The sequence below is a fragment of the Conger conger genome, chromosome 1, assembly GCF_963514075.1.
Source record: "Conger conger chromosome 1, fConCon1.1, whole genome shotgun sequence".
Taxonomy (NCBI): domain Eukaryota; kingdom Metazoa; phylum Chordata; class Actinopteri; order Anguilliformes; family Congridae; genus Conger; species Conger conger.
Genome location: NC_083760.1, coordinates 71,625,841 through 71,635,296, shown reverse-complemented (window position 1 = coordinate 71,635,296; position 9,456 = coordinate 71,625,841). Strand labels below are relative to the sequence as shown.

Genomic DNA, 9,456 nt, shown 5'->3' with positions numbered 1-9,456 from the left:
CGCACATGGTGCAAATCCAGGGCAAAGCAGAACTGGTGGTTTGACAGCAACATTTTGTTACAACAACAGTAGCCAGACCCAACTTCTAGTACTAATCCTGAAAGAAATCCATGCAGAATAAAATGGATGCAGCCATCCCATAACGTTTAAATCTACCAATCAGATTTAAAACGTCCAAAATATTGACGTGTTATATTGAGACAACAGAGTGTGAGATTATGCACAACATATGTCACTTTATTGCTGGTTTACATTTAGGCCTGTCACACACACAATAAAATAAACATTGCTTGTATCTTTGCACAACAATAAACACCCAGAGCTGAACTGAATACAGTTACAGCAGTAACTGAACAAGGCCGAATCATGCATTACACAGTATGTAATATTGAGGTACAGCACTGAGCATTTTTTGGTGAACATTATGTATAACTTAAATCAAAAAACAATTATGACTGGTGGTCAGTATACACACAGACCTCATAGAGGTGTTACTTGTATACATGTATGTTTACATATAAAGAAGGAACTTGCTCATTTGAGGGTTATCATTCATTGTAATAATTTATCGTAATTTTTCAATAAAAAGCTACAAAGTAAATGACAACAGTGTGGCCATATAAGACATTCATTCCAAAAGAGAAATGAACTGCATTCATTTTGAAAGTCATTAAGACAGAATTTATTGTCTCAAAGAATCTATATATATAATATATATATTTCTTCTACACCAGGAGAAACTCAACTTCCAAAAACACCTCATGCAGCCCTCTCCATCTCACTCAAACTCGCAAAGACACACACACAAAGTAATTTACAGCAGGTTCATCTTGGCCTTACCCCAGCCCTCTCCTGAAAGACGATAAGAGGAAGGGCAGTAGGCTGAGAGCAGGCCTGTGCTCCTGCAGTCCCAGGGCCACTAACGCCCCGGCCAGCACAGAGGTCACTCGTGGCAGAACTGGGGGCTGAGCTGGTATTACCTGGAGACAGGAAGACAAGAAGTTTGTTGCAAGTTTTTACACAAATAACCTGTACTGTTAATGGCAATTTATTAAGTCATATAGAAAATATGCTGTTATATACTCAAAAATCTCCATGCCACGAGTACAGATGTTCCCTATAAGCTGAAGTTCAAACCTTGGCTATGTCACTAACAAAATATGACCAAGAGTACAGGAAACAGGGTCCCTCAATTTACCACTGAATTCAACACCCAGCCACCAGCTGTTGTTTGTGAAAGATGGACTTAGATTGTAAAGATGGAAGTTAGCACACATGTAATAATCTGTATTAATTGCATCTATTCAACGTCATTAACTTCATAAAATGAGTTATATTTATCAGTATACATAGTTCTATGCTTCATTATATCACATGTTTTCATTTATTTACATTTCCATCATTAAATTTGACAAAGGTGGTGATGACGTGTTCTCTTGCTACTTATGTATAATAATGAGGTGCATAGAAAAACCGTGCCGAGTTATGTGCCTGTGTGTGTGAGCGTGTGTGTACCTGTAGAGGCTGTGTTTGTCTCTCCTGTAGAAGCGCAGTATGAGCAGGTGGACTGGCAGCCCGCGCACCCTCCAGCGAGCTCATAGCGTGCTGTCCTCGCTGTGCTTGCTCAGCTTCAACACCTCCAGCCGCACCTCCGCGAAGCACAGCATGCACAGCAGCTTCCACAGAGACACAGACAACTGGTACAGCATCCGGCCCCTGGGAGGGGAAGCGACATGAGGATGCTTCTGGTTCACTAGGCTTCTGCTCTTAAGGGATAATGGAAATAGAATTGCAGGAGACAAATACAAAAAGAGTATTTTCCATTACCTTTTAATTTTCTGTGCAAAACATTTGTTTAGACTGTGAGACCATGACCTCCCATATTAATGACCTAAAATATGGGGATGTACTGGACTTGTGCTGGCCACAAATGGTAGAGGCTGTCACCATGTACAAAACCACACCTAATACTCAGGGATACTAAAAATGACTTATTTTGCAGGTTAACATTAAGACCATTTAAAACTCTTAACCTTACTAAAATGAATTCACAACTGTTTATGAGTTATATTTTGAATTACACAAGGCAAAATCCCAAATCAGAAAATGTATATTTTAAGGAATATTTAAATGTATTTATTTTCTATTTATTTATTTAAATATCATTTGCAGTAGATTCATTTTTGTTTAGATTAAGCATAGAAAAACTAGGTATTGCTAAAATAACAAATTTAACAAATTTAAATCATCAAGGCAATATTGTTATTGTTATATTTGCTTTTAAAATTAACTGTACAGTAGTTCTATTATAAATATTACATGACAAATATTAATTTAAATATTAACAGGCAAATCATTAGTATTAGCTAAAACAAGCTCAATTAATTATTTTTTAATCCCCAAAGTGTTTCTTTACCCCTTTATCAATTCTTAATCAAATTTTATAGAACAAATTGAATAAATACCACATGTCTGGACTACCCACTCAAAAATTCAATTTCAAGGTATAATTACAACACTTATATAAAATGCATGGGAGTATGAGATTGCATACCTTGTCTTCATGTTTATAAGTCCATTGATGAATTCAACATGAGGGGAATACATGCTGTAGTCATGATTCTTCAAAAAGAGCCTTGGCAACTGCAAAGCCATATTAATAACAGAAGTACAATCACATTTTGAAAGGCAGTAATGATGCCATTTCCATTTCCTATCATAAAAGCATTAACAGAGCAGCCATGCAATATTTCGAACATAAATAAGACTGCTGTCAGTAGTTCTAAGCAGTTAACCAGGTGTGATCATTTCCCATATACATCTAAATACAGCCTTCAATCCATTTAAATGAATACAGTTTACTTAAAAAAGTGGAAGAGTGCTTCTTCATATTTCAAAACTTAATTTTGACAGTTGCCTCTGGCTTGCTATCAGCTTTAACAAACTACATTGCCTCTAATGATTAAATTCCAGTTAGCCTTCAAGGAACCTTAAGCTAACTGCCATCACATGCATTTTAAATGTGGTATGAATGTTCTTGTTAACATGTAAGAGATTTGCAGTTCAATGTCACCACCACTCATCTCTCCTTCTCATCCCCCTCTCACCACTCCTTCCTTCTCATCCCCCTCTCACCTCATGCCTCATCTTCTCGTGCATTAGAGCAAGCTTCTCCTCCCTGTCCCTCTCCCGCTCATCCACTCCTTCACCTCCTTCTGCGTGAGCATAGTAAGAGATAGATATGGGTGGAGAGGAGGCTAAAGTCTGGGGCACCAGTCTGGTTATCCTCATTGACTGGTCCACATACCCTAAAAGGCTGTCAGCAGCCAGACTGTGGAAGCAGTAAAATTGAGATCCCAAAAGGAGCTGGGCAAATCTCCTTGTCAAAGAAGCTGTGGAAGGACTCTCTCTCCTGTACTCTTTTGCCTTTTCTTTCTCTTCCTCTCACATTGATGCCATCCTCTCTCCTTCCATCCACAGTGGTTAAAGGGAATGGAAACTCGCTGCTGTTGGCAGATGCTGATAGCACTATCTCACTGAACCCAGTGGGCTGAGACAGAGGGACCTCCAAGAGGGTGCACGGGCCCCCACCATCTCCAGGGCCCAAAAGCACACACAAGCTGACTGTCTCTTCCCGACAAGGCACTCCACTTGGCTGTCCCATTTGGGGGACATGATGAGGTGGGGTAAGGGCCCATGAGATGCTGCTGGTGGTCCAAAAAGGACTAATAGGTAACCAAACATGATTCTGAAAGAGGTTAGAGCAGCAAGATTAAATTAAACCTCAGCTAAAATTAGATTCAAGTAATTGTTAGCATTACTTCTCATATGACTTTAACAACCTATTTGAATAAATCACATTTTCTCAAAAATAGTGGATGTAATTTTGCTATATTTTCATTACAAGGAGGACCATATCAGAAATTGTACTTTTGTATTTAAGAATGCCTGAGAGGCAGACAATAGCAAACAACCCATTTTTTTGTATGCCTAAATACATAATATAGTTCTAACACCAACAAAAAACTTACTGATTTTATTAACTGTTCTTTGAGGCAGTTTCCAACCTTTTCCCTGGACAATTGGGCTGCCACCAAGGCTCCTCCCACATATAAAGAATAAAGCTGCGCCCTTACTGCACACAGCCATTCGGCGCAGGGGGCAGGAGGCAACCCCAATCATTGTTTGGCCCACAAATTTTCAGTCTACGATTGCCATTCCAAGATGTTCGGTGAAATTAAAGCCCGCCTAGATTTCCCCATCTCTGTCTGCAATTGCTTGACTTTTTTATTCTGTAAAATAATCTGTCAAACAAAAGATAAAAAATCATGTTTATATTGTGTTTGCAGTCTCTAGAGTAAACATTCTGAAACTATAGCAAAATATTGGACTACAGACAGCAATGAAATGTTTCAATCACACATCCAGGAGAACAGTAACAATTGTATATTCTGAAGGTACTTGCTTGCCTACGTAATCTGTCTGCTAATAAAGCAGTTTCGACCCTTTACTGTTGAGCTAATCTACAGTATGTACGGAGCTATGGAAGCCAAAGAAGCGCGTGACTGACCAAAAACGAGTAGCTACTAGCTCTTACTCAATTAGTCACAAACATACATCACGCATACACACACGCACAATCACAGGAGTAACGTTAGCAATCGGATGATTGGCAGCTTGCTCAAGAACCGAGATATACGTGGAATTCATCGGGAAAATAGCGATTCACATGCATTATAGTTACTTTTAGCTGCGGACCTGTCACCTTTCCCATGGTCGTAGCTGACAACTTTCTCCCAAGTGGATATGCGCAGCGCCTTCAAACATTAACGTTAGCCAACTAACATTAATTTTAGTCTAATGCCAGATGCAGTGAACAAACTAGTATTCACATTTAATATTGCAGGGATCCACATCATTAATCAACAGTGATATCCCCTGCGTCAGTTCGTTGATAATCTGTCACATACATACGATCAAATCATGTGTCAAGGGATATTAAACTCGTTACTAAACTTGCCACACCAGTGAACACTCGAAACTCACCGGGTCAATTGTAGTGTGTTTAGCTGGAGGAAGCTGTTGCTAACGAGAGACTATGAACCTGCATAACAGAGTGAATATGTGTTCGGACCATCGCTAGCTAACAGTCTTTCTAACACAGGGACGTTGTGCAATTATTTGTCATTTTCTCTATTAATATTGGTTCACGCAACCATAATCATAAACCACACTCAACAGGAGAAAACCTACCATTGTTCGGAACACGGTGAGTTTACATTAGCTAATTAGCTAAAACTGCTGTTAGTTAACAGTACCTGTAGCTAGCTAGCCAGCTAGAGAGAAACGGCAATCCAATTCCGGTGGATTCCAAACTATTCTAAATCGCTATCAAACGAATAACAAATACAGTGCATCATTTGTTAATTTACAGCAGGTTAGATCTACAAGGATGTGCTTTCTGGAGGTATCAACCAACTCCAACACGTTAGCTAAGAAAGTTTCCACAGTCGCACAATTGTCACTTGCTGTGCCCTTGTCCTCTAGTGTTATACTGCGCGTGCGTTAAATGTATGCATAAGATGTCAGCATCAATAGTTACGTGCTGTCTGTATTTGGACGGTTACACTTTTTATTGTTTTGGCTCTGTAGGTAAAGTGCAGTCTGTCAGGTCTAATTTGAGGGTACTTATGTGTGACTTTACAGTGCTTACATCTGGGTGATCCTTGTAGGAATTGCAACCGCCTTTAAATAAGTATTTGGCCAAAGTCAACTCCTGTTCCAGGGTATGTATGGACCGTACTGTAGCTACACAATCTGACAATCTGGTTTAAACAAGGAGTTCTCAAACTCAGTGCTGGGGCCCCTGATGATCTTCCAGCTACAATTAGCCCTGAGGTGTAACAAGCAAGTGTGATTATGTATCACCTTTGAAACATATTTTGTCAGAAGCAATGTTTGCTGCACATAAATGGTCCATATTCACATCCCCAGAGTTTAATCACTAAGATTAACTAATGCTTTCATTGAATGTGTTATATTGTATATTACTCTTCAATATGTAATATTGTTTCAATATTAATATTATAGACTAACATGGGAACTCAGTGGGGTCATAATTACTGAAAGTGTGACATGATAATTTTGTGGGAAATAAAGAGCTCAAAGCAAAACCAAAGCAAATCGGTTAAGAAGAAATCTGCATTAAGGTAAATTTGCAATCCATTTTATAATTCTCAACATTTTATTGAATAAAACCAGCATATGCAGTGAGGTACCTGTTCATAATGCTCAGACTCAAATGTCCATCCATCCATCCATTATCTTAACCCACTTATCCTGAACAGGGTTGCAGGGGGGGTGGAGCCTATCCCAGCATACTTTGGGCAAAAGGCAGGAATACACCCTGGACAGGTCACCAGTCCGTCACAGGTCACACACACCATTCATTCACTCACACACTCATACCTATGGGCAATTTAGACTCTCCAATCTGCCTAACCTGCATGTCTTTGGACTGTGGGAGGAAACCGGAGTACCCAGAGAAAACCCACGCAGACACAGGGAGAACATGCAAACTCCGCACAGAGAGGCCCCAGCCAACAGGGATTTGAACCCAGGACCTCCTTGCTGTGAGGCGGCAGAGCTACCCACTGCACCATCTGTGCCACCATAGACTCAAATGTAAAAATGTGAATTACCACAAGTGGTAATTAACGGAATCCAAGCAGCATGATGCAGTAATGAATTTTCAAGGTGTAAAGAGGATGGATGAATGCTAAAAAAAAAGTCTCTCCCAAAATTTCACATGGTATTCCCAAGTACTGTACGATACTGTAACGCTTGCTCTGTGACTGTCAGAGAGCGTATCTGTACGCCAGACGTCAAACTTTTATCAGTATCATTGCGTCCTTTCTATCTGCCCCGTGAGTTTCCACAGCTTTTCATCACAATTGTGTACATCCATCCTAAAGCAAATGTCACCTCACTATCTTTGACACAGTGCAAAAGTTGCCGTCAATTTCACCCGAGGCATAATGGGCGATTTTATATAATGTGTCCCTTAAAAAGACACTAAGGAACTTTTATCAATATGTCTCCTGTCCAACCAGACGGGATAAGACATTAGATCTCTGTTATGGGTCAGTAAAAGATGCCTACAAATCATTCCCACTTCCTCAACTGGGATCGTCTGACCACAACTGCGTGCATCTACTGCCCACCTATACAACTGTTTTAAAAAGGGAGAAAGCGCAAACAAAGGAGATAAAGGTTTGGACTGATGAAGCTGTCCTCCGCCTGCAGGAATGCTACGAGTGCACTGACGAGGACTTGTTTAAGGAGTCATGTGATGACTTAGATGAATTTGTGGATGTAACATGCTCATATGCTGCCTTCTGAAGGGATATGATTATTCCCTGTAAACGAGTCAAGATTTACCCCAATAACAAACCTTGGGTGACCAAATCTGTTAAGTCCAATTTACAGAAAAAGAGACTTGCTTTTAAACAGGGAGTAGCCGCTGACCTGCACATAGCTACCAAGGAACTGAAATTGGACATTTTAAGAGCGAAACAAAATTATAAATCTGAACTAGAAAATAAGATGGCCGCAAATAACCTTGGTTCAGCTTGGTCAAGCATGAAAAGCATAGCAGGCCTTAGAGATTCAAAGAGCGGCCGTCAGACCACACTAGACGGTTTCAATTCTGATATTGAATTTGCTAATGCTCTTAACTGTTTTTATAATCGTTTTGATACTTTTGATTTTAGCAGGGAAATTCAAGAACTGAGTGACAAACTGGAGGAGAACCAGCACTTTGCCATAGACCTAAATGATGTACAACAGGCCTTCCTCTCTGTAAGAATAAACAAGAGCCATGGACCTGACAATATCTGTGGTCGTCTAGTTAAATCTTGTGCGAGACAACTGAGCCCTGTATTCCATTATATTTTTAACAGGTCATTACAGGAGCAGCATGTCCCTAAGATTTGGAAGGATGCGGTGGTAGTCCCTGTTCCCAAAACTTGTAGCCCCAAAATTCTTAATGATTTTAGACCAGTCGCCCTCACATCCATCGTAATGAAAGTCTTTGAAAAACTGGTCAAGTCAGAAGTTTTACATTTACATTTTTTTCATTTACATTTTAGTCATTTGGCAGACGCTTTTAATCCAAAGCGACTTACAAGTGCATAGGTTCTACCACAAGTCAAAGCATCACATCCAGAACTAGAAAAATACACCTGGACTGCTGTTCTAAACATATAGTCGTCATCATAAGTGCAAATTTTTTTATTTTTTTTGGGGGGGGGGGGTTAGACAGGGATAGGGGTATCAGAAGGGGGGGGCGGGGTAAATCAGGAGGGGGGACTAAGGTAGAGTTTGAAGAGGTGTGTTTTGAGTCTGCGTCGAAATAGGGGGAGGGATTCTGCTGTTCTGACAGTGGTAGGCAAGTCATTCCACCAATGAGGAACCAGAACGGAAAACAGGCGTGAACGTGCAGCTCGACCGTAGAGAGGGAATCGTAAGGCGACCAGAGCTGGCAGACCGGAGTGGTCTAGCTGGGGAGTAGGGAGTGATCAGGGATTGTATGTAATGTGGGGCAGTCCCCTTAGCAGCCTGAAATGCCAACACTAGGGCCTTGAATCGGATGCGTGCGGCAATAGGAAGCCAGTGGAGGCCAATGAGAAGCGGGGTGACATGAGCCGACCTGGGCTGACTGGTGATCAAGCGGGCTGCAGCATTCTGGACCAGCTGGAGGGGCTTGATGGCGCATGCTGGGAGACCGGCTAGGAGGGAGTTGCAGTAATCCAGGCGGGAAATGACGAGCGCCTGGACTAGGAGCTGGGTGGCTTTCTCCGTCAGGAGATGACGGATGCGGCGTATATTAAACAGAAAGAACCTGCAGGTTCTGGCAGTGGAGGATACTTGTGGAGCCAGGGAGAGGCAGTTATCAAGAGTCACCCCAAGATTCTTTGCCGTACGGGAGGAGGAAACTACAAAGTCCTCCACAGTCAGTGAGAGGTCGATTGACGGAGAGGACTTAGCAGGGATGTAGAGAAGCTCAGTTTTGGCAAGGTTGAGCTTCAGGTGATGGGAAGTCATCCATGCAGAGATATCAGCCAAGCAGGCAGAGATCTGTGTGGTGATTTGGGTGTCAGGGGGGAAGGAAATGAAGAGTTGGGTGTCATCAGCGTAGGAGTGATAAGAGAAGCCGTGGGAAGAGATAACAGAACCAAGAGACATGGTGTATAGCGAGAAGAGGAGAGGCCCAAGAACCGAGCCCTGCGGGACTCCAGTTCGTAGGGGTTGAGGGTCGGAGAGTGCGCCCCTCCAAGTCACCTGGTAGGAGCGACCAGAGAGGTAGGAGGAAAACCAAGCGAGTGCAGAACCTGTGACACCCATCCCAGACAGCGATGAGAGCAGAATTAAAGGAAACTGAGCACGCACTTGACT

General features: G+C 41.7%; 1 pseudogene; it reads right to left on the bottom strand.

Moving 5' to 3' along the window:
• Positions 1-251: 251 nt before the first annotated feature.
• Positions 252-3,704, bottom strand: LOC133130777 (uncharacterized; annotated as a pseudogene).
• Positions 3,705-9,456: the final 5,752 nt, after the last annotated feature.